The following is a 23534-nucleotide window of genomic DNA, read 5'->3' as shown; positions in this document are numbered from 1 at the left end:
TTTAAGTAACCTCTTAGTCAACTGATGCCTCTCCTGGTATCCTATGTTTCCACACACAGTTGATGAATAAAATTATTTGAATTAATCTGTGCCTGTACTATTACTTCAGATAGTATTTCTTGCAGGATGAGCAAAGGATGCATGGCTTAGAGAAGGGAAACTTGTAATGAAATGTGTGATCAAAATTTCAGTTTCTATGACATTTTTCCTTCAAGTTTCCTAAAAGTATTTTATAAACAATTCTACGTTAACTGAAGAGTGTCACTGTGGAATAAAGATGGCATTACAGGAATTACTTTGGGAATTTCTGGCTAAGGCAATGAAGCAACAGAATGCCACACATGGGCAAGTTGTGTTGGTTCAATGATTTTTCTATCAATTCACAGCTTCCCTAAGAGCTGTCCCTGTATGCTACAGGAACAGGGTTCAAATCTGCATCATTTACATCATCTGTCATAATCACATTATGAGACGACACGTTTAGCTGTTAGGAAATGCTTAGAGAAGTGAGGTTAAGATGATGGCTTGGCTGCCTTATTTAGACAAGAAAATCTTCTGAGTATCCAATACATTAAACTATTAATTAAATAACAAAATCTATCACATCTCTCTTCTCTTTTTTTTTTCTTCTTCCCAGTTTCCTGATCCTTCTATAATTGTATGTTTCCATTTTACCAGTATATTGATCTCTTTTCTCCTCTTTGCTGCTCCTGTACTTGCTCTGTTTCCTGCTCCTCTTCACTCTTCAATAATGCCTCCTATCCTAGTTCTACATTAACACTGTCATTCAACCCCAGTTTCTCCTTTTATTCCCAACCTGCTTACTTCTGTTTACGCTATTCTGTTTCATGGAGCATATATGCATGAGAGGAAACTAACAGCTGTCTCACTCTCCAGTACTTCGTGCAAGGAAACTTTGTGCCAGAGGTTTCACAACCCAGTCTACAGCAATGCCCCATTCACCAAGTGACCTGGAAGTGAAGGAACATCATTTGCCTTGAATGTCCCCCAAGCTACAGAGCTATTCTAACTGGAAACTAATCTACGAGTGGCATGCATGATAGTGCCTCCTCCGTAAGTAGTAAGGCTTGCTCTTTCTCCAAACTCTGGATGTGTAAAACAAGTTATGCTGGACCAAGATTCACAAAAGTGTTCCTCCCCATCCCCTCCCAGTGCTAGGTTTGCCTTTTAAATTATTAAAGCTACTGATCAGAGCTACTACCATTGCACAAGGCCTGGGGTTTCTGAATACAATGATATCACAGGCATGAAAGCATTTCTTTTCTGCCACAATAGAGCCATAGAATGGGACCTAAAATAACAAGTAGAAAATCTAGAGACAGAACATTAGATCTTTCTCTTTGATTTTTCTTCCTTAGATGTGAAACCCTTTAAAAAGGCCAGTCTATAGGCAACCTCTTATTTAACTAGTATTATGGAAATTGTATCCACTCAACATGGAAACATATTGAGTGGTAATGGCTATTTTATTTCAATGAGCTATTTTTTTTCTCCAATCAATACGTATAACTCCCAGATATTGACTATAATCCATATTCTTAAAAATATCAACAGTTACTGCTAGAAGACCAAATAGCTGCCTGTAATGGAAAACATACACATTAGGAGAGAGGAGTTATTCAAAATTACATGCCTTCTGTAATACAGAAAATCTATTACTACACACAAAATAACAAGCTACTTTGTGTTTCCCATCAGAGCACCAGGATAGTCCATGGCTGATTAACCAACCAGAGCACAAACAGAGCTGTGGATTTGATGTACCAAAGTGCCACCACTGATATCCCTACATTTCCTGCGTGTCTGGCATAAATGAACCAGTACAAGAGAAAGGTGGTTGGATGATGCTTACTTACATTTAGAAACTATCCTTTATTTATGAAATATTCGCCACTGTCACAGGGCCTGTACAAGGACAGTATTTCTGTGCCTAGTGCTTACTGCTCAGTTCGCTCTAAAACTTTAGGTAACATCTGACACAGGAGCTTACATGGAAATTGGGCCATCTGAATATGACCCTCTCCCCAGGGCCAGACAAGTGGATAGGTTATAAGGATAATGCAGTGGCCAAACATGCCCCAAAAGATGTTGAATTCATAAAGAACTGCGAGAAGGACTTCCACCAAATTCATCTTCAATTTTCAGTATAGCCAAAGCAGTTCTGCAGGTGGGGCAACACCATGGCTACTGGGACACAGCTTGTTGAAATTACCTTAATCATGGCTTCTGCCGATCATTCATCTTCCCTTATGGATACTTGTGAAAACAGTAAAAGATCTTTGAAATCCCATCCTTGGAAAAGGCACGGAGAGGACTTTCACACCACCCTTTTGAAACAAATCTGTCTTCCAAGACTCTAGGTTTTAATAAATCTAAGCAATTTCTCTTCACTATGTAAAACTAGGGGAACAGAAAAAATTACAGCAATGTGATGAAATACATTTAAACACATGGTAATTAACGAAAACCACAAATTTCCTAGTGCAATGCTGCCTCTGTACAACTCCACTGAAGACCTATGATACTTTCCACTGGCCTCAGTGGGAACTGCTCATGTATATAAAATGTGATCGTGGTGCATCTGGATAAAACTGCCCTTGCTGCCTTCACGCTGACAGATTTCTCACCACCCAAAGTCATTTGTGCAATACAGAGGCTTTGTTGCCTCTGTGGAAACCTGGGAGCAACTTTTTTTTCTTTTGTTTTGTTTTGTATTTTTGTTTCTCCTAGCAATCAGTGTGATTTCAGAAATTAAAGTGCACGGTCTAGAGGAACAGTGATGTGCTGTTCCATAAATCTTATGGTGACTCGGAAAGCAGGGTACAACTTTGAAATATATAGGAAAGCAAGGAAACTGCAAAATATAGCTGCTTACACTGATATCACTGCTACTAGAATTTGACAATTCTTTTCTTTAACTGAAAAAACAATATATGTATAATTTACATTTATTTTGTACAATTTAAATTGTACAAAAATGTACAATTACAATATGTATAACTTTCCCAACACAGACTGTAATTAAATTATGCTTTAGGCATAAGGCTAATGGAAGCCACATTTTGCCATGTTTTGGAGTTAACAAAAGACAGGGTTTTCTAGAGTTAACCACCTTCACTATGGCACAACCTGATACATTATTTTTCTGTCTCCTAGATATATTTTCTTTTTTTCCTTTATTTGTTGATTTTTCTTCTCACCATGTAGTCCACATGGTTCAGTTCAAAAACACCTCTGTTCTGGCTTAAAACACCAGTCCAATAAACACTTTTATATTTATCTCTTAACAGGAAATATTTGTCTTTTAAAATGTGTACCAGTGCTTTGAACCATCACTGAACTGACTGTGAAGGTATTCAAAGCTTGTCTAAACCTGAGATCAGGCTGGGTCCTACTGCTTTACACTAGGCAAAAGCTCCTGATGAAACACAAACAGTACTCAGATAATTAGGAAAAGTGTAATTAAATAATAAACATAGAGTATTTACACCCCTGACTACATGTATATGTGTTATTTGTATATATATATATATGTACATGCACTATAGATGCACACATCCACACTCCATATGCATATGTGTGTACACATCATTTTATTGTGATTGACTTCATGATTAACTTACCTGATCACACATTTTTCGAATTGAACTTGAGATATCTCCACTGTCTTAAGACTTGACAGTGAACTGTAACTTTTCTTTCTCTCAGAAGAACGGGTAGATAATTTAGAATCCTTATTTCACTTGACAGTGATCACTTGGAGTAAAAAAGTAAATCCTCAAGGCTTATTTGTATGCTTTGTACAGTAATTATGAGAATGAGAACAGCAATTTGCTCTAAGTTTTGGAGTCAGTTCAGGCTGATAACATCTGAAATCGGGAAGGCAGAACTGACTTATACAGCAAATGTACACCAATGGATAAAAATCACCCTGTGTCTGACTTTAAAAAAAGATATCCTAAACCTATGCTGCCCACAGCAGGCAATGTCCACTGTCAAGAATGCAAAGCTGAATAAAGCACCATGCCCTGCCTCTGAAGGGAGACAAGGCAAGGGTTTGATCTATGAAAGGAAGAAGGAAAACTACTTGCCAAGAATATGTAGAAATATGCACCTTTGATGCCTGACAGACTTTTAAAGTAGTTCACCCATAAGGGCTCAGTCCAACCAACAGGTCTCCTGAGCTCCTGGAACTGGTGGGGACAGAAGAGTGAGATAGAAAAGACTGGTTTTGAAAGCTGAGTGAGGGTGCCGGAGGACTACCTTACACTACACCCTAACAGCATCTTAACCATTGCACCGGATCTCTGAGAACATCCATGTGTATTTGGGTGACTCATGTTCAGTATTTATGTGATTGACCAAACTCTCCAGGCAATTCAGAAAGAGCTTTCTTACCTGATGTCCATGCACATTTTGTGAGCATACAAGGAGCATGGAGGACCAGAGGTGACATATTCTGCTGTACTCATGGGTTCACAGAATGAGAGATTTGGGCCAGACACTCATATTGTCCTAGAATAGCCCATGAAGCAATTCACAGGGTAACACAGCTTCCTGTAGATTCAGAAGTTACAATTTATGGAGCACAATCAAGGAAACTGAGTCCTGAACGGGGTTGCTGCAATGCTGACCTGAACACCAATACACAAGCAGGACTGAGCAGTACAGACACTCATCCTACAGCTTAGCTAAATGGGTTCCTCTAAGTAGAGCAGGAGTCCATAAATCTCACCACAAAAGATGTGTTCAGCATGGAATTAAGTGGCTGACAAAGAGGCGAATAGAAACACCCCATGCAGCAGCCAGTGCATCTACACTGAGCTATCTGTGGGCCAGCACCATCTCCTCGCAGAGGCTGTATTAGCAACCGTGACAGAATTCCTTGCTCCAGAAACACCCACTAGATATGCCAGTTCAAAATATATTTAAGCAAACATTACATAGAGATACACCCTTATGACATTAATGCAGGGTGGGTTTTTCAACGGTATGCCTTGGCATTTCACAGTGCTATTTACCCACTTTCCCAAAAGAAGAATAACAATAACATAAAGAACAAAGTGATCTTCCTAAAGGTATGGTGATCACGCAGGATAGCAAATACAATATTCAGACACAGAATAACTGCTTAGAGTGTCTCCTAACTGGCCTAAATTGCAGCTCTCCTCATATCTAATATCTTGGATGCAGAAGACGGATAAGGGACAGAAATGAAGATCATAAAATAAAATACTGAAATGACTGTTCAATTCCTATTCTCTGGCAGAAATTGTGATGTTGGTTATTACTGGCCTTTCATGCTTCAGCAAATGTCTTTACAATATCACTTCTGACTTGACTGATATGCTTCTGAAATAGTTTCTTAAATCCACTGGTACTTCCACTACCAATGTATGATGAAGTTCCCTTCAGAGTTCCTACTGTTTATATTAACCAGTTTTCTTTCTTAATGTTTTCTTCTCTTTTGTGGTTAAGGTTTAGAAGTGCTACTCTCTGCATATATGAAAGAGCGCGAGGTTCCATACATCCTTCCTCTCAGTGATTTTATCCACTGAGATATTCACTGATACTATTCTATTTAAGAAGCCAGTAAGATTTATTAATTCTCATAAGTGACTTCCAAGCTGAAAAACTGCATTTCTGCCTCTCTACTTCTTTTGTTAATCCTACTAATATAGGGTATTGTCTTCTACTGGTAGAGAATTTAAATAGTGATTTTGTGGATGGTACACTTTACAGAAGACAATGGATTTCATGTTATTATTATTATTATTATTATTGTGACAGTGGTGTGGCAGCCCAGAGAACAAAAAGAGATGAATCAACCCTATTCAACATCTGTGTTCCTCCTCAGGTATCCAGGCTCTGCTATCTCCTCCATATACTTACCTTTTCTTCTGAAGGAATCATCAGGGATTTCCTAGCAAATTACCAAACTGCACTCTCTAAATTCCCTGGGCCTTTCCACAGCTGAGATTATGGAGCATTATTTATCTGCTGCCAGGTTAAGCTCTGCGAGCTGCTGAGAGTATCTCTTAATCAACTCTTATGCTCAAAACTGGTTGACTTAGAGACTTCTATACTCCAAAGCAAACTTTTGTCTCCTGTGTAGCAAAGGTTTGACAAATCCTCATTGGTATCTATTTACTTGAATAAAGTAACTATTTATTTCACATTAATTGATTAATAAACCTTAAAACCCTACTATAGGCCAGTTTTAGATTTTAGAAGGAATAGGTAAATGCAGTTTAGGTATCAGTTAGCAAGCAAGAATTGCACATGAGCTTATATATTGTTGCACACTTAGCATAACACCTGTATGCAAGTCTTCCTGACACAACCATGCTACAGCCACTTCTGCTGTTTTCTTTTGCACAAAAAGCATTCAAGACTCAGGGAATTGTCAGCATTCACTTTGCAAACAACAGCTGCTGTTGCACATTGGTTCAATAACATTACTTCTCCCTGTCTTCCTTGCTCTTCCCTTAGCTGCACCAGCGGAGGGGTCCTGTGAACATGATAAAATGCTTGAGGCAAAATCAGCCAGTTTATTTTAAGCAGTTTGAACTGTGGGTCTGAACTGGCCTGGCTGAGTTTGCAACGTCGCAGGATAAGGAGCAATCAGACCAGTGACTCCCTAGCAAAATCACAGGGGCAGCGCTCCCAGCTGGTGGGTGGTAATGGCAGTAGAAAGCAGGAATGTCTTTAAGCAGAGCAGCTGGATCCTAGAAGATGCCATCCCACTGCAGCTGCCTCAATGTTCATTAGGTGTGGGAAAGACCAACCCTAAAATGAAATAGATATGACAGGGAAAGTTTCTGTAAATAGCTGCCAAAAGTTACAAGATATAACTTCTATCTATCTGATATAAGCTACACTTTGAAAAAAAAATGACAGATAATAAAAAAGCAAACTCTTGTATCAAAAACAAAAACTTCTTATACCTAATCCTCAGATAAACAAACTACATTTTCCGTGGTGTAAGTTCATCAGCTTAGACTTTTTCCTAGCTTTTGGCATTAAGAAACCTTTCTAATATCAACAGCTAAATCCATCCCTAGATGTTGCTCCTGTACTGGCAAAGTTTTCAGCAGAGATTTATTTCAGAGAAAATACAGTACTAGTACACAACCTAAAGTGCCTATATGTACAGTTCATAAGCTAAAGCATCAAGCAAACAGCACGTCTTAAAATCCAATGGTAGTTTGATGGACATTTTTTTTTTCCTAGCTGTACAGCTAACTGAAGCAGTTCCCTTGCCTAGGATGCTCAGCTGTACCGGTGAAAGGATTTGGGAACTACACTGCAAACCAGAGCACATTGCTCTGCTTTATAAAGGAACTTGAGAGGAAAAAGAAAGGAGATCGGTAATTTTCCAGGGCTACTAAACCAGTTCAGTCCTACAAAAACCTGTACCAGCACAATGGGATGAGAAGAGGCAGAGAGAGGTGAAAGGCTGTGGGCAGTGGTAGGAGCTACTTACAGTCAACTTTGCCACCGAGAACAATACCCATTGAAGTCTAAATTGGTGCTAGGCATGAGTTCTGCATCCCACTCAGAACTACCAACTAGAATTGATTAATTTACATCAATACTCATATACACATATTAATAATGTTAAATATTAAACATAATTAAGTATTAATATTATAAGCCTTGATTTAATATTCATTTAAAACTGTAATCAAGTAAAACTAATATTCATGTACGTATAATGTATTTGTATTTCAACATCTTTAAAGAACTTCACCTGAAGATATAACAGGAATTCTCATGGAGGGAAACAGTCCCTTATGATTCAATGTGATTTGCCTGTTGCATTTGGAAGGAACAGTGGGATGGCAACATCAATATGTATTTTCCTCTCATTCTATTGGACACACCATAAAGCTTTCAGAATATTTTAAAGCCTCACAACAAAAACTCTATGGGAAGCAAAAAAAAATAATCTGAAAAGTCATAGAAGTCTACTTTTTAAGGCCTACCTATAACCCTCCCCACAACCATTAGCACAAAAACTGCACTTATCTTACAGATATGGAAAATGGACTTACGAGCAACAGCTGCCAAAACACACATCTAATGAAGATAAAGTACAGCAGAATATCAGCTAGTAAACTTCTCGGGATTACTCATGCAAGACATCATCCTGTTGTGTAAACACATAAACGTCAGTGCCAGACAAAAGACAAGTCAACCTAACATCGAATTAAAGCTTCTGGTCTTACTGAGAGCCACAGGTATTTCTAACCCTGCTCGGTGCTACACCAGAGCCCAGGGCAGAGGGTCAGAATAAGAGCTCCTGGATTTTCCTAGGTGGCACCACAGTGTGGATTTATGGAATAAAAATATATGGCACCACTTCTGAAGGTGCGTGGGGCGTATGAGGACATAAGGGTCAGGAGAGGAACTGAGGAAGATTACCCCAAAGGCCAGCCCCAGCAAAGGAGACGCAGTACTGTTAACAATGAGGCTCTGAAGAACAGTTTCCCCATCAGCATAACGTGTACCATACAGGCAGTGACAGCAGCTGTAAGGTTTTAAGTGTGATCATTTAAAGACACCCAAGTCAGATACAAGAAGGTCCTACAGGCTTGAAACTTGTTTGCTTCTCCCAACTGCTTTGGTAAGCTCAATAAAAGATGATGCCCCTCCCCTACAAAGTAACTTCTCTTATTTCACGCTCATATAAAATTAAAAACATCAGTTTGAAGCGAAGACAAATCTTTTTACATATGAAAAGAAAAAAACTACACACAAACTAATTCAAAATATTGAATTGTACATGTTTTCCAGCAGAGGTGAATATGAGAAAAATCCTCTTATTATTTTCCAGAGCAAAACATAAATTAGCTGTGTAGCTGCATTTAATTCTTTAAGCAAAGCTGCAAGACCGGATCTCTGGATCTCACTTTTAAAGAGATAAATACGAAATTCTGGGAGGGCTAAAAGCTGTAGAAAGCTGCCGTTAGATTGTACAACACTGATATAGCTTTATTTTAAAAAGAAGTGATTGGACGTACAGGCGCAACAGACTGAAATACTGTCTTTTATCACTCAGTGGGCAGTATTTAAGAATAGTACAGAAAAAGGGATGTGTTCCAGCCAACATGACATTTGGACAAAGATTTTAACAACAGAAACAATACCTGAAACATTAGCAGGCACTAGTATCTATGAGAAAGCACTGTGGAAGTCTTTTTAGCTATTATTTTATTAAAATAATAGTTTAACAAAGAAGTTTTATATTTTTTCCTTTTGTTCCCAAGTATTTAATAAAAAACACATTTCTAGAAGATATCTCTTATTGTCTTCCTGGACTCTGATTTCTCATGCAGAATGAGTGTATTAAGGTTTTAATATTAAATAGTTTACTCACAGCACTTTCATTCAGACTCACGTGCTAGTTTTCCTCCTTCACAAACAGGTAATTTTTGATACATGGCTGGAGAGCCAATCCACAAAGTTGTCTTCTGAGCACAACAGCTGAACGCAACACACAATCACGGAATTATTCCTCTCGATGTACTCACAGGAACGAATCGGTAACACTCTGCACATTGTTCTGAGCATAATGGGAAATGCCATCCAAGCTAGCAAGGGTGGAAAAACCTTTTTCCTGATTGGCTGCTCATCCCAAACTGCCTGGCAAAGGTTTGAAATATGCAATGCGGGGAAGTGATATTCTGTGGCATTCATTCAATTTACCTGCACTGCACTCCAGGGAGCCATGCTATTAAACAACAGCTCCAGCGGGTCAATAAAGTTAACTTAATTAAATTGCCTTCCCTCCCACTCCTCCAACTAGCAAGATTTAGGGCACAGGGACACAGCACTGCTTGTAAATAAAAGAATGATTTAGCTAATCATTTGATGAAGAAAGACATATTTTTGTCAATAATTCTATGCACAAAGCAAAGAGATACTTTAAATTAAAACAATCACGTAGGATTACGGAAGAGACAATACCTACTAATGAATAGCCATTAATATTTTTCAAGCTGTGTCAATTAAATCCACTACTTAAAAGTTAAATCTTAGAGACTGCACTTTTTGCTCCATAAAACTGAAATTACAATTGCTTAAGTGTAACGTTATAAAACATACCATCATTATTACAGGCATAATGAATTCTTAATTTGCTGGGGACTGATCAAATCTCTTTCTGGTCATTTTGCTATGTACACTGTCACTGTCTCTCAAGAGTCATCTTCTAGGAGTCCCTAGTCTGTTCTTTTCTATGGCAGTCCACAAAAAATACCACCAATAACTAAGGCTAAGAAACATTACAGTTGAGACAATGTTTGCAGATTATTGCAACCTCATCATACTTCCAAATCCTCAGTCTGAAACCTCTAAGGCTGCTTGTCTATTTGATGCTGGATGTTTTGAAAAGCTACAATTAAACTGGTGTAGCTGTTTCCCAAATTGATATTTAGGTATTTTTATTCTTTTTTTTTTTTTCCTCGGGAACTCCACTACTTGCTTACTCAGAATACAGACCTGAGTTTTGGCAGGGGTTGTGCTGATATTGTGTGCGCACCCTCTGCTCCCTCTCTTGTTTCCAGCTTTGCCCCAGATCTCACTTAGCACACACTGAGCAAAGGCATGCTAAGCATTGGCAGCTAGACTCTCTAAAGATCTCTTTTGCGCTGCTTATCCCCTCTGAGCTTTTGCTTGTAAGTAAACGGGGATTTTTTGTTTCTTTTCCTCAAGTCTCTTTACTGTTTCCTAGGAATAGCAAGATCTTGGAGCTGGTCTGAGTTCCTATAAGCAGGCAAAGAGAGAGGGATGTTCGAAAAGGCACGTAGGCACAGTTTAATTTAGGATGTATGAAAATACACAACAGGTCAGCAAGACATCCCTTTATGCCCTCACAGCCAGTTCTCACACTACAGGCAGTCTTAACAAAATGGGGTCTCAGGCTGTCATTTCCTCCTATGGTTCAAATCCTCCTCTACTTTTCGGTTCGCTACTCTTTGTTCTACTCAGACCCCATCCATGTAGTGGAAGTGGAAGGTCTCCGATCCCAAACCAGTGAAATCACAGGGCTGAGTAGCCTTACGATAGAGTCCTTTCTCTATTTTCATACTGGCTATTTTGCCTCCTGTATCTTCACAACACAAGCCGGAATGGCAGCAGCCTTCCTGCCCAGCCTTGCAGAAAGAAGCACGTGAAGAGCATTGCTCATGCAGAGTTGAATGTCACTCCGCAAGAACTCCTACTGAATACCATAAGACAAAACTAAGATTAAACGTATTATTCATTGTCATGATGGGTGTCGAAATTCAGTTGGAGCGAGCAGCCATTTGACTACTGGGTATTCCAGGATACGTCACTTCATCTACCCCTTGTCGAAGTCAAGAGTCCACGAGGTGAAAAATGCATATACAAAGACAAACATTAAAAAAAAAATGGGCTGAGAAATTCAATATAAAACTAAAAATCACCTGTCTAGAGGAACTATCTGTCAAAGAGACTGAACTCATGTAAACTAACACCCCAATGCGGTGGGATGGCTGATGAGGACGCCGAGCAGAGCCAGGAGGTCTGGTGTGACTGCCCTTCCCTCTCCTCGCATGATCTGTGCGGCACCCAGGGGTGATGCACTTGACCTCTAGGAGGGGAGGCTGATACTCAGCTGCTCCCTCTGCACCTTCCTGCCGTGGAGCTCAGCCTCAGAGAAAGACAGCTCTATTCACAGCATCCAGAGGTGCCCGGAAGGAGAAGGAGAACTCTCTTGTAGGACAACAGTGACCTTTTGCATAGGACTGAATACACTGAATAGGACCTTCATGGGAGTAGAATAGAGAAGAAAAGGGAAGTTTCTATTATAAAACAAATAGCATTGAAGTCTTCTCTCTCTCTCTCTCTCTCAAAATTCCTTACAGCACCATAAAATAATTCAGTATTATACTCAGTATATTTACATATTTTCTTTTCCTCTTTATCCACTCAATTCCCCAAGCCCAATGAAGCTGATAAGCCAGGACAGAGATGGTCTGCACTTTTATTGCAATATATAATGCTCAGCAAATTGTAGGAAAATGACAACTGTTAGCAAAATAATAATAATAAATAATAATAAAAAGGCAAAAAACTAGGAAAACGACAACCATTAGCAAAACAATAATAGTAATACAAAAACAAAACAAAACAAAAACATAAACAACCACCAAAACCCACAGGAACATATTTTACTTAGGATAATTAAATGGCTTGGTTCCCTGCTAATGAACTGCACTTCTGGCTCTTTGCCCATTTGTACCCTGACACGACAGGCAAGGAATGTGTCTGTTGTTAACTTTTAGCTGGTTATTAGTACTGCGATACAAAAATAATATCCATGTTGAGCTACATATGGCTGCATTTAGCCAAACTTGCTCTTAAGCTAGACTATGTCTGCCATGTCATATCGATGTGGGAACCATAGTTTGGAAGCAGGACTCCTCCTTAAAAAGTCACGAAACACTCACTCTCTGTCCCATATTCCTTGGGCTGTCAGGAATTTGCAGCCCTTTGCCAGAGCCATTCGCTGAGGGCAGGGCCCCAGGGCTGCTGCTGGAGGCAGGGTGTCACAGACATACACCACAACCCCAGGGATCCCAGCTGTAATGGTTTCTTCTATTTTTAATTCCGTAGGTGGTGCAGCACTAGCCTGCTCTGCAGGCAAAGGACTGAGATGTGCAGAGGGACCCTACAGACCCTGGCTCTCCTCGGCCAGGCTTCTGCACTACCGATACGGGCTGCTTCTCAGCATCCACAATTTCTGTGGATTTACTAAATCAGGAAAACGATTGCCTTCAGCTGACAATGGAGAGAAACAGACACCTCCAAAGGCCCATTCAGATCTTAAAAGGACCAGGGTGATTCAATATCTTGCCCGCCCAGTATTCCTTCTTTATACTAACTGGAAAAAGAGCCTGAGGTGATGCGCTCTCTTAAGTTAGGTGTTTTAGTCACATGCCAGAAGTTAGAAAGATGTGGGCCCATGGGATCTTTATCAAAGGAGAGACTGGGGATGAGAGGTGAATGTGGCACCTGACAGCCCAGCAGGACGTGTCTTCCCATCTCCTCGTGTCATCCCAAGAACCCTCTGCAAATAGTCCCTTGTCCTGCACCATGGCTCAGGCAGTTACACTTGCTTGACCGGCAGGTACGTGGAGTGCTTGACCCCAGCGCCCAGATACTACCTACTGCAGCAGAAACCCTGGCCTGGGGGCACAGTCACGTTGCTGTGCAGAAAGGCAGAGCTGTGGTGCAGCCTCCAACAGCTGCAGGGTGGATGATGCCACCCATGGGTTCACCACTGAGAGCCAGCAGCAACGATGCTCAACATTTACTCTGGCACCAAGTCTCCAAAAAGAAAGATAACCCCCAAATACAACGTTAGCACACCTGAACTGAATTTCTGCCTTTTTGTGTCAAGGGCCACTGCCACTGTCTTTTCGTCTCCATTCAGAGGCTCCCTAAAACTGAATCTCTCATTCAGCTGTCCTCTCTGCTGTCCCCAAAGACAGGCTACTGCGACCCTTCATTTCTGTTCATGCACTCACCTGCAAAGCTCTGAATTGGGAAAGACAGGTGTCACAGGTGCTCAGCATCTCTCATGGGCAAGATCTTTATTTGCTCTACCTGTCAGCTCTGTTAATGAGTGCTCTGTCAGACTGTGGGCAAGCACGCTTCTGCCAATATCAAAAGAACAGCTATTTATTCAGCAGTGTTTTACACTGAGCAAGGTATGCTGTGGAGAAAGAAGACTGTTATCAGCACCATTTGTCTACGTAATTGCACTTGTTACCGGACAATTTCTGGGTCAGAGGCAAACATTTTTTTATTTATAGTCTTTCTACATTCATCTGAATTTTCCTGTGCCTTTTCCCATAACAGAGATTACAATGCCATTTGGCTTCATACTGCAGAAAGTCTGCTAGAAATCTGAGAAAAATATCCGAACGTAAATCCATTACACTTGATTGAACAGAATTTTACATTAAGGAGCTGCAGATGCACTTGACATTCAAAATTCATTTCTAGGAAAAAACAGAGACTGTGCTTTATTTAGCTTGCTTTTTTTTTTTTTCCCTTCATACTGTGTAACTTGTATTTCTAGGAAAATGCACTAAATTCTGCTAATGCATGGAATTACATATGAGGAAGATGAAGGTTTACACATTTTCAAGGTTAGCTTTCAATTAGCTCTCTAGTAGCAGTGCTATGAAACAGGGCTCAAATGCAGTTGTCTGGATGCTACCTTCTCTTTAAAAAGTGAAACAAAAATATTGATGTCCCCCTTATATCTCAGTGTCCATATAGTCTGGTTCTGGAATTCCCTAAATATTTTTTTTTCTTTATGACAGTAATCCTGTTTATTTTCACAAAAATAGTAGATAATATTTTGCCTTTTTGTTATGCCTATTAGAATAAACAAATCAACATCTATGTGTAACACACTTGTTGCCTTAGGGAAGCTACTATTTCAATTCTTTAATGCCTCAAGGGTTTGCAAATAGTCATGCAAAGTAGAGCTGTTTGCTTCAATTTCTATTGTCCTGCAGGCAGCCTCAATAGAAATTCATGCATTGCTTTTTATTACAAGAATAAAATTGGCTCAAAATGTTTTTCTTTTTTAATTAGATGCATTTTTTTCAGATTAAATATATAATTTTAGTTTAAAATAGGATTATTTAAAGTTAAACATGAATTTTTAATAATGTACTGCCAAACTTCTTAAATTCCATACATTGATTTGTGTTAAATAGCACACAGTATTCAAATATTACATATTTGTTGGTAAAGATTTACTGACCATTAAACCACTGAGATGGGAGAATTTGAATGACTGGAGAAAACAGCCTCTAACTGAGTGTCAAGTCCAAGTTTGACAGCTGTAGTTTCCTCTGCAGGTGCAGAGAAGATATTTCCTTAATTTTATTCACTGCTCAATAGCTAGTCCATGCAAAACTATCTCTCGAGAGATGATAAAAGCAGAAAAGTTATTTTCCAGTGTAGTTAAAACTTCATGGCAGAGGCTGAAATCTACTAATTCTAAAATCTTGCATGACACAGTAAACAGAGAAACACACGTTCCCTTTACCCAGTACAAAGAATGGTAATTTTGACTAATATATTAGTTTAACATAATAAATAAAACAAATATACATGTAGTAAAAGTGAAATGTCATTAATTGGTTTCTAATATAATAAAATTAAAAATTAGGAATCATATCAGGAACTTTAATACAATTTTCTAACAATAGCTTAATATAGCACCGCCTTTCCAAACAGAAGTAGCTAATGTAAACAAAGTAATAGTCAAAATAATTCAGTACATGATATTCTCACAACAGTGGTGTGGGACTGACTACAGTGACCAAGGACTTCTCCCCCGCTGCTGTTTTGACAGTGGGAACTATGTTGTCAATCGAGAGCACTGTAAGCAATGAGAATACAAAGTAAGAGGAAATTAACCAATCTTACTTGGGTTATTAGGTACTTCCCAGTCTAGATTATCAAGCAAGCGCGGTCAATCACTGTATTATCTACTGCTGTACTGTGGCAGAAAATCAAAACGCTTTAATGACACCAACTGAGAGGAACCAACCCTTTTCCAGGAAACTAATTAAAAAGTAAACATGCAAAAGAAAGACCGAGTGATGATTTCAGTGATGTTCCTTGCTTGCTTTTTCCCGTGGTAAGGCCATCAAATCGTACCTCGGATTCTTTTCAAAAAGCCAGAGCAGACAGAGCTCTTCAAATCTATTGCAGACATTTTCTTCAGTTTACTAATAATTTCAGTGGCCCTCCTCTGACCCTCTCCAATTCCCAACATCCTTTCTTAAAGCAGGGGCACCAAAACACCATGTTCTAGTATCACTCTCCCTGCAGCCAACCTCACAATCAAAACAACAACAATCCGCTTTCTATATAATCAATTTTCTCACTCAAGTTGCTTATTTGCTACGATTCCTGTTTTTATTCTCTCTCAAAGGTTAGGGCTCTTTAGAGCACAATTCCTCTTTCTCTCAACAAAACTTGTATTCTTTAGCCTTAAATTCTGTATTTTGCTTCATGCAGCTGGCCTGAGGTTACCAAGCGACCCAGGTTGCTTGCTATAGTAAGCAGCCTGGACTTTTCACATCATCTGCAAATTTCATTGACAGGAATATTCTGTCAGCTTCCAGGTTGTCTAAAAAAATGCTGAAAACATGTGTCTAACTGTGAGCATTGCTGAAACCCACTGCAAATGCCCTCCCTCGCTTAGGACTCCTCATGCTGTTTATTTTCTGTGATATGCTAGTTTAGCATGTGCTCTGTTGACATTGCGTAGGGTTTCTTTTTATCAGAACATTGTGTAGGTCAAAGTAAACTCTCATGAATAATTTGCCTGGGAATACTATAGACCCAAAGCAGTTGAAAGGTACTGTAATCAGAGGTGAGGGACTGGAGTTCAAACACTACTTTGTAGGGGAGGGAATCGATCTCGGACCAAACAGATCCTAGGTCACTACTACAATTCTGAGCTACAAAGCACGACCACCACTGCTTTTACCTGTGCTCTGAACCTGCCTACTTCTTTCATTCTGTAACATCGACCTGAAAACCAAATGTTGTTTGTTGGTTAAAATAGATCGATGTGACTAAACCCAAACTGAACCTCTTTCCACCGCCCTCCCATTTCAAAATGAAAACCTCCTTTTCCTCCATCCAGATGGACTCACTATTTATTATTTATTTCTCGGGTTGATGAAGTGATAAATCAAGTTTTGTGCACAGTGATGATATGCATAATGTCACACAGAGATTCAGTAATTCAGTTATTAGTCTTGGGTTCATAATATGCCAAACACTCTCAAGCTTCCTTATAATCTGCTTTTTGTAATAAACAGGACAGAGCTCCAAAACCGCATCTTAGAGACAGATTGAAAAGAAATTAAAGCAGTTGGCTCTAGCCTGTCTTTCCTTTTAGTACAATCCAAGTGAATGGCCAATAAAGTAAATAGGGAAACTGATACCGTTACATACATCTCTGATATATTACGGCCAGATAGGAAAGTGAAACACACAAAAGTGCAGATAATCAGAAGAGAGATCTCTCGTAATAAATGAGGTATTCACTACTTCTACTTTATGGGAAGAGAGAAATGTAAGTTATGACACTGTTCCTTTCGGACCCCAAGTAAAGACTCAAAAGTTTGGCTACATGCTTATAGCCAAAATGCCTGAAAAGCAAGCAAGCCAACAAACAATAGGAAACTGAAGCTGATTTTGCAACTGTAAAACTGCTGAAAATTGAGAAAAATCCTATTTCATCTGCTTGTGTAAAATGTGAAATTTCAGAAGTGCAATATACAGCTTTTAATGAAATTACATTTAATGTGTATAAGTAATATAAACCCAATGTTTCTTATTCTTGTATATTCACTAGTTTATGTGAACATTTATTAAATATTGCATATATTTACATCACTTTTTTTTTATATATGAATTAATACCCTAAACGTCTTTTATTTTGGAGACTGAAGGTAGCTAAATTTACTTAATTATGATATATGAGGTAATGAATGTATTGTCTCCATTTTTATCTCAGAAATATGCAGAGGCAAGAAGTGGTAATGTCCTAAGATTTCATTACCCATCATGCACAAGATGATCAAATATGACTGTCAGAGCTCAGCCAGCATGTAACAAGGCATTCCGTTTCATAAAATCCATCAGGTAAGCTGAAGAGGAATATATTCCAACAAGAGGTAAATAACATAATAATTACAGCAGCAATATGAAACTACAAAGAAAGATGAAGGAGTGTGGTAGTGACATGATAACCTTCATTGCTGTTTTGGAGGAGCAGTCTCTGGGAACAGATTTTTTTATATATATAAGGTCCCCCACTTAAGAAACTAGGGTGACTGGACTGCATTGTTTAGAAACATTTTTGTGTTTGAAGATGTAGTTTCTTATATACCTTATTCTTACAAACAAGAAGTTTTGAGGTTCTCCTTCAACAAGTCCTGAAGAGAAAGCAGCTTTGTCTCATGCTCCTCTTAATAAACACTAACAATACTCTTTCGCCTTCCAGAGCAAATTGTTCTTTTTCCTCTCTCATTTTCCTGATCCTACTAGACCTTTTAATAACAAAATTATTTCCTTTTACCACAGTGGGTATTCGCAGATGCTATTATTCCCAGCACTTTCCATTTTTTCCAGCTTCCTTTCCCTAAGTTTACTAAGGATTTCCAAATTGTTAAAAACTTTTATTTTTACATGTCTATAAGACTTCCACAATTTTTGAGAGATACTGTCATGATATTTGCCTCAGAGTTTTCACCTTGGACTTCACTCAGATTGAGAGGGGTGACAACTTGTAGGTTACTTTAAAAAGCTTAAAAAAGGTTGAAAAGGAGTTTCCTTTTTTTCCTTTAGAACTGAAGCCATGGCTCAGAGCAGCTCCTCTTCCCATTTCCCAGTATAGTCACAAGACAGTCCAGAAAATCTAACAATAACGGGAGAAGAACAAAGTTCAAAGATGCTTTTCAAGGCTTGAGTTTCCCATTTTACATCATTTTACCTTTGGGGTAGAATGGTATGATGTATCAAGCCTGCACAGACACGAGAAGGTTTTACAGCAGTCAAAGGTATACATTCAGGGGAATGCAGGGGAATTTGGGAAAGACAGTGTACAGTAGGAAGGAGAAAGAGCATCAGGTATTGCTGAGATATAGATAATAAGTGCTACTATGTAAACAAGTTACGTATACGTATATATATTTTTTTTCTAGTATAACCTGCCATACCAGGTAAACTTCACGGTGTGAGGTACTGATTCGGGTGAAGTGTTAGCCAGTTTCTGCCCAAGTACAAGTCTGAGACTAAGTTGTCCAACTTTTCAAAGACTAAGACATGCAGGGGGAGCAGAGAAGACTAAATGGGCAAAGAAGGCATATGAGCAGAGTTATTGCTGGAATTATGCACTTGACTGGTTAGATCTGAAAATGACACAGTGGAATCCTAAAGTTTAGTACCAAGGACCCCACGGCCTTGCAGAGCAAAAGAATTGCAGAAGGAGCCATTACCAGAACTTCAGGTGAAGAAGCTCAAAGTGTCAACACGTGTTTCAAGGTTTTGGAAGAAGTTATTGTTGCTATCTGCTCTGTATGCAGCAATTTTTTGTTCTTAAAATGAATAGGGTTTGCTCATTTTTTTGTAACCTGAAGTAGCAGTATAATATGAGGCACTGGAAAATTATATGCAAGATATCTTTTTGGTATCCAATCAAACTGGCAAACTTTAGGTTCCCATTTACTAAAATGAGTAACCTCTGGAAGCTCCCTAGAAGAAGAGCTCAACTGCAAAAGGATAACCATTTTCTGACTGATGCCACACAGTTCTAGTGACAGAAATGAGGATATAACCATGTTCTACTACCAGGGAAAAGTGCTAAAACATCCATAGTGACTATGGTCCCACTGGCACTACAAGTTGGAATAATTATGTGATCCAGTACTTCATCTAAACCATATCTGTAATATTGATAAGTTTTCATTCTATCTGGGAAACAGGAGACTAAGATCACTTTCATACCATAAAATTATCACTCATTTTATTCACTTGGTGCAGAAAATGAGCATGGCCATCCATATAACAAATAAAGAAATGAAATACAAGTCAGGAATACAGGGGAGAAAACAAAACTGAAAATGAAGAACTTACTTGTCAGAAGACCAAGTGATATTTAAAAAGCCCTGCTGTTTTCGGTCAGTTTTGCAGTCACTCTGTGGTCTCAAGGAAGAAATCTAAAGATGTTGAGTATGTTCTGAAAAGAGGAATAATCAAGGACTTAGTAATTATTTTTTTCTATCATGTATTATAACAAAACTTTTCCAAAGTAATAGCTTTCTTTCTTTCTTTCTTTCTTTTTTTTTTGTAATGGGGTTATTCATCCATAAAACGATCTTTGATCTCATCATTGAATCTGCAGAGTTTATGGACTTCTACAAGATGAACTGCTCAGATCAGGTTACCTGGACTGCACAGTATAACCCAGGCACAAGAAATCGGAAAAACAATAAGAGTAATTATTTAATTTATTATAGCCACATTTCTAAGCCGTATCAGTTGTGAGGAAACAGCGACAATGAAAGAGACCTGTCTCCTTTCTGGTTTAATAAATCAATATGCTGAAGTAATGCCTTTCCAAAACAGGTCCATAAGATCATGTCCCTAAATATCTTTCAAACAATTGGCAGATCTGGCTTTTGAACTAGCTCATGTACTTGGCCTTTTTATTTGTTATCTAATAGCTCAGGATATCCCTATGTACTCACAATATTATTCTGCATTTCAAGTCTAGCTTCTTAATTTCCAATCATCCATACCAGGCAGGACTGAGTACAGGAGCTGTCTCACCTCCAGAAATCTGAGTGAAATTGTGAAACTGTGAGATGATCAGTGCTTCCATCTGCTCAGACTGTGATAGACATGGGCACACTACTGTAGGGCAGAATAGCAGTTGCTCAGCTTTAAAAGGGCAACGTTGATTACAATTGGCAGAAAATGTTGGGAAGGCTCTAGCCAGGATGTTGGGTCCACACTGACAGTAGTCAAAGGGAAATGAAATTCAGGATAGGGGAATCTGAAAACTCACTATATGTCTTCCATCTTCTTTCACTGGTGTCAATATCCTTTGCTGCTGCATTGGGTTTATGTGACAAGGTTTTGTTAGCAGTGGGGCTGCAGGGACAGCCTCTGTGACACGAGGCCAGGGCCTGCTTCTGTGCCAGACAAAGCCAATTCCTGTCGGCCTGGCTACTGGACCAAATGGATCAATGGACCTGCTACTGACCAAAGCTCAGCCTGTCAGCCTCCGTGACAACACATTTACAGAAGTGTAAAAAAAAAAAATGCTGTGTGGCAACTGTGAGAGGGAGGATTGAGAAAAACGTGTGAGAAAGTGCCCTGCAGACACCAAGGTCTGAGAAGTATGGGGAGGAGGTGCTGCAGGCACCAGAGCAGAGATTTCTCTGCAGCCCATGGAGAAGACCATGGTGAAGCAGGTGTTCCCCTGCAACCCACAGAGAGGATCACACGGGACCAGATATCCACACTGCAGTGTGTGGAAGACCCCACACTGGAGAAGGGAATGATGAGTGAAGTTGAGCCTAGAAAGAAGGGTGGTAGGGGGAAGGTGGTTTTAGTTAGTTTGTTTCTCACTATTCTACTCTATTTTTAATTGGCAGTAACTTAAATTAGTTTTCCTAGGGTCTCTTATGACCATGAAGATAATTGTTAAGTGTTCTCCCTGTCTTTACCGTGATGCACAAGCTTTTCCATCTGATTTCCTCCCCCTGTCCTGTTGAATGAGAGCGTGGCAGGGTGAGCGCACGGCTGCTGGACAAGGTCAACCCACCAGAGCTCTAAAATAAAATAACGTTTCCATCTCTGTCACAGATTAGCAGGACTGAGACTGCAATGGGGAAAAAAAAATCCAAAGAAAACTCTGCCTAGAATGCAAGGGAATAAACAGAATTAGTAAGGAGCAGAACTCCTTCTCAGAAAAAGCCACGTTAACAGGGAATCTTCAAAACCCCCATAGTTTCTCCACTGCAGTGCAGCCACACATTTGAAAACAAGATCTTGTGCTAACAAGCAAAAAGATTCATACTCCATGAAAGGAGAGTGCTGAAAACCTCATTTAAAATATCTTTGCTCGTGACATGGCACTGAGGTCTTCTTTAGCCCATAAAAGAATTTTCAGCAATAATCACTGAAATATAACATAGCAAGTGTTTTAAAGTAAAATGAGACTGATTAACTCGCAGTAATAAATTAATTCTGTCAGCAATTATTTTAGAAACAACTATCTTAAGTTCTTTTGCAGCTAGGTTTTAACAATCCTGAAGAGATTTATTTCATTCCAGCCCCAGAACTCCATCCCATCACCCATTATGATAGTAATAGCACATCTCAGTTATGAAAAAAAATTGAAGGTCTATGCATCTCTATCTGATACTTAAGACTATGGGAAGAAATCTCCATCAAGTTATTGTAGCACAGGATTAAGACTTGGTTTAGATTCTTTTGTTTTTAGTCAGGATAACCCTTACAGTGGCAAAATTAGCAAAACTCTCTTAGATAATACTCATTGAATGAACTCTTTCCTGAATGAGTTTCCTGTTAAAATTAATGTTCTGTTAAAATTATCACCAACCTGCTAAACAGATGGGTTCTGTGGGAAACATTCACACTGCTTCACATGCTTATTGTGAGAAATCTCTAGAATAATAAAACTCAGAACAACACAAAATTGCCAGTAGAACTGAGCGAACATTAAATTCTACTAACAATCATCATGTTTATAGCCTAAAACACTCTTGTAATTTAGCCCTGTTTTCATGGCTAAGTAACTAAGGTCTTATACCTGTACCCTGGGAAATCTATAAACACACAGAGAAATTAACTGTTGCTTAGGAAAGAGAGCTTGCAAATAGCTTTATGGAAATGTCACCTAAATCCTCACCAACTGTCAAAAAAGAAAATGGTGTATTAGGAAATATTAGGAAAAGAACAGAACACAGCAGAAGAAAACATGAAAATACTGCCACATAAATCCTTTGCCCACCTAATGGTTTGAATACTGAATACAGTTCCAGTCATCTCATCTCAAAAAGGACAGGGTAGGAATAGAAAATACATGGTGACAGGATGATCAAAGGTATGGAGTGGCTTCTGTACTAGGAAAGAAAAAACAGCTTTAGGATTTTGGAAGAGGAACAACGGAGGGAAGGCATTGTGACAGAGCCTCATAAAATCAAGCACAGTACAGAGAAAGGGAATAAGAAAAGCTTTTTCACTGTCTTTCATAACTCAGGAAGCATGGTGATTCCAATAAAGTGAGCAGTTAGTGAGTTTAAAGCAAACAAACAAACCCAAGAAAAGATGTTTTCCACGCAGATCATAATTAAACAGTGGAACCCATTGCCATGGGATGCGGTAGATGCCACATACACAAGTGGAGTTCAAAAAGCAGTTGACTGAGGTGGTAAAGAAACATGGCCAATCTCTGTATTTTGCACAAAGAGGCAGAATGTAAACCTTCAGCTTAAGGCGCACTACACAGTGCTCTGGGATGACACCAAGGGAAGTTAATCTTTGGTCTCATTCAGATACAGCTCATGGTGATCTCTTACAACATGCAGACGTTAGAAAGCATACTGTACCTTTAGGAAAAATGCAGGGAAGTTTTTGAGGGCAGAAAAATCATAGTTTCCCTGTTTCTCCTGTGAAACTGCACACACTATTGTAATCAGACCAAGTGAAGAATTGGTGTTTCTTTTTTTTTTTTTTGGGGGGGGGGAGGGAGACACGAGTGCATCCACCATTTTGGAAACAAAAAAAAAAAAAGAAAAAACCACAAATATAATGTTTACCTACAGACCCATGATTATCTTTTAGTGTTCTGGCACCTCACAAAAATGAGTAAATAAAAAAATGGCTACACTAGGTGAAATAGA

At 39.0% G+C, this 23534-nt stretch overlaps 2 protein-coding genes across 8 annotated transcripts in view; one reads left to right on the top strand and one right to left on the bottom strand.

Moving 5' to 3' along the window:
* The window catches only part of MOCOS (molybdenum cofactor sulfurase), an 884654-nt gene that overhangs the window by 170049 nt on the left and 691071 nt on the right, over positions 1-23534 (top strand). The window lies entirely within an intron of this gene.
* Positions 1-23534, bottom strand: part of LOC308191072 (poly(rC)-binding protein 3-like) — a 521260-nt gene that overhangs the window by 162466 nt on the left and 335260 nt on the right. For 3 of the 6 annotated variants that reach the window (XM_080583076.1, XM_080583073.1, XM_080583072.1), the window contains one exon: positions 19735-19837. The exons of 1 other annotated variant lie outside the window; for it this stretch is intronic. The gene's annotated coding sequence lies outside the window, so the exon portion shown is untranslated. Of the gene's footprint in view, positions 1-9403; positions 9809-19734; positions 19838-23534 lie in introns of those variants that run through there. 2 more of the 6 variants (XM_080583074.1, XM_080583070.1) reach the window with 2 other exon arrangements.

The sequence above is a fragment of the Anser brachyrhynchus genome, assembly GCF_964034855.1.
Source record: "Anser brachyrhynchus genome assembly, chromosome: 2".
Taxonomy (NCBI): Eukaryota; Metazoa; Chordata; class Aves; order Anseriformes; family Anatidae; genus Anser; species Anser brachyrhynchus.
Note: the sequence above shows the minus strand (reverse complement) of the source record. Positions and strands in the feature narration are given on the sequence as shown.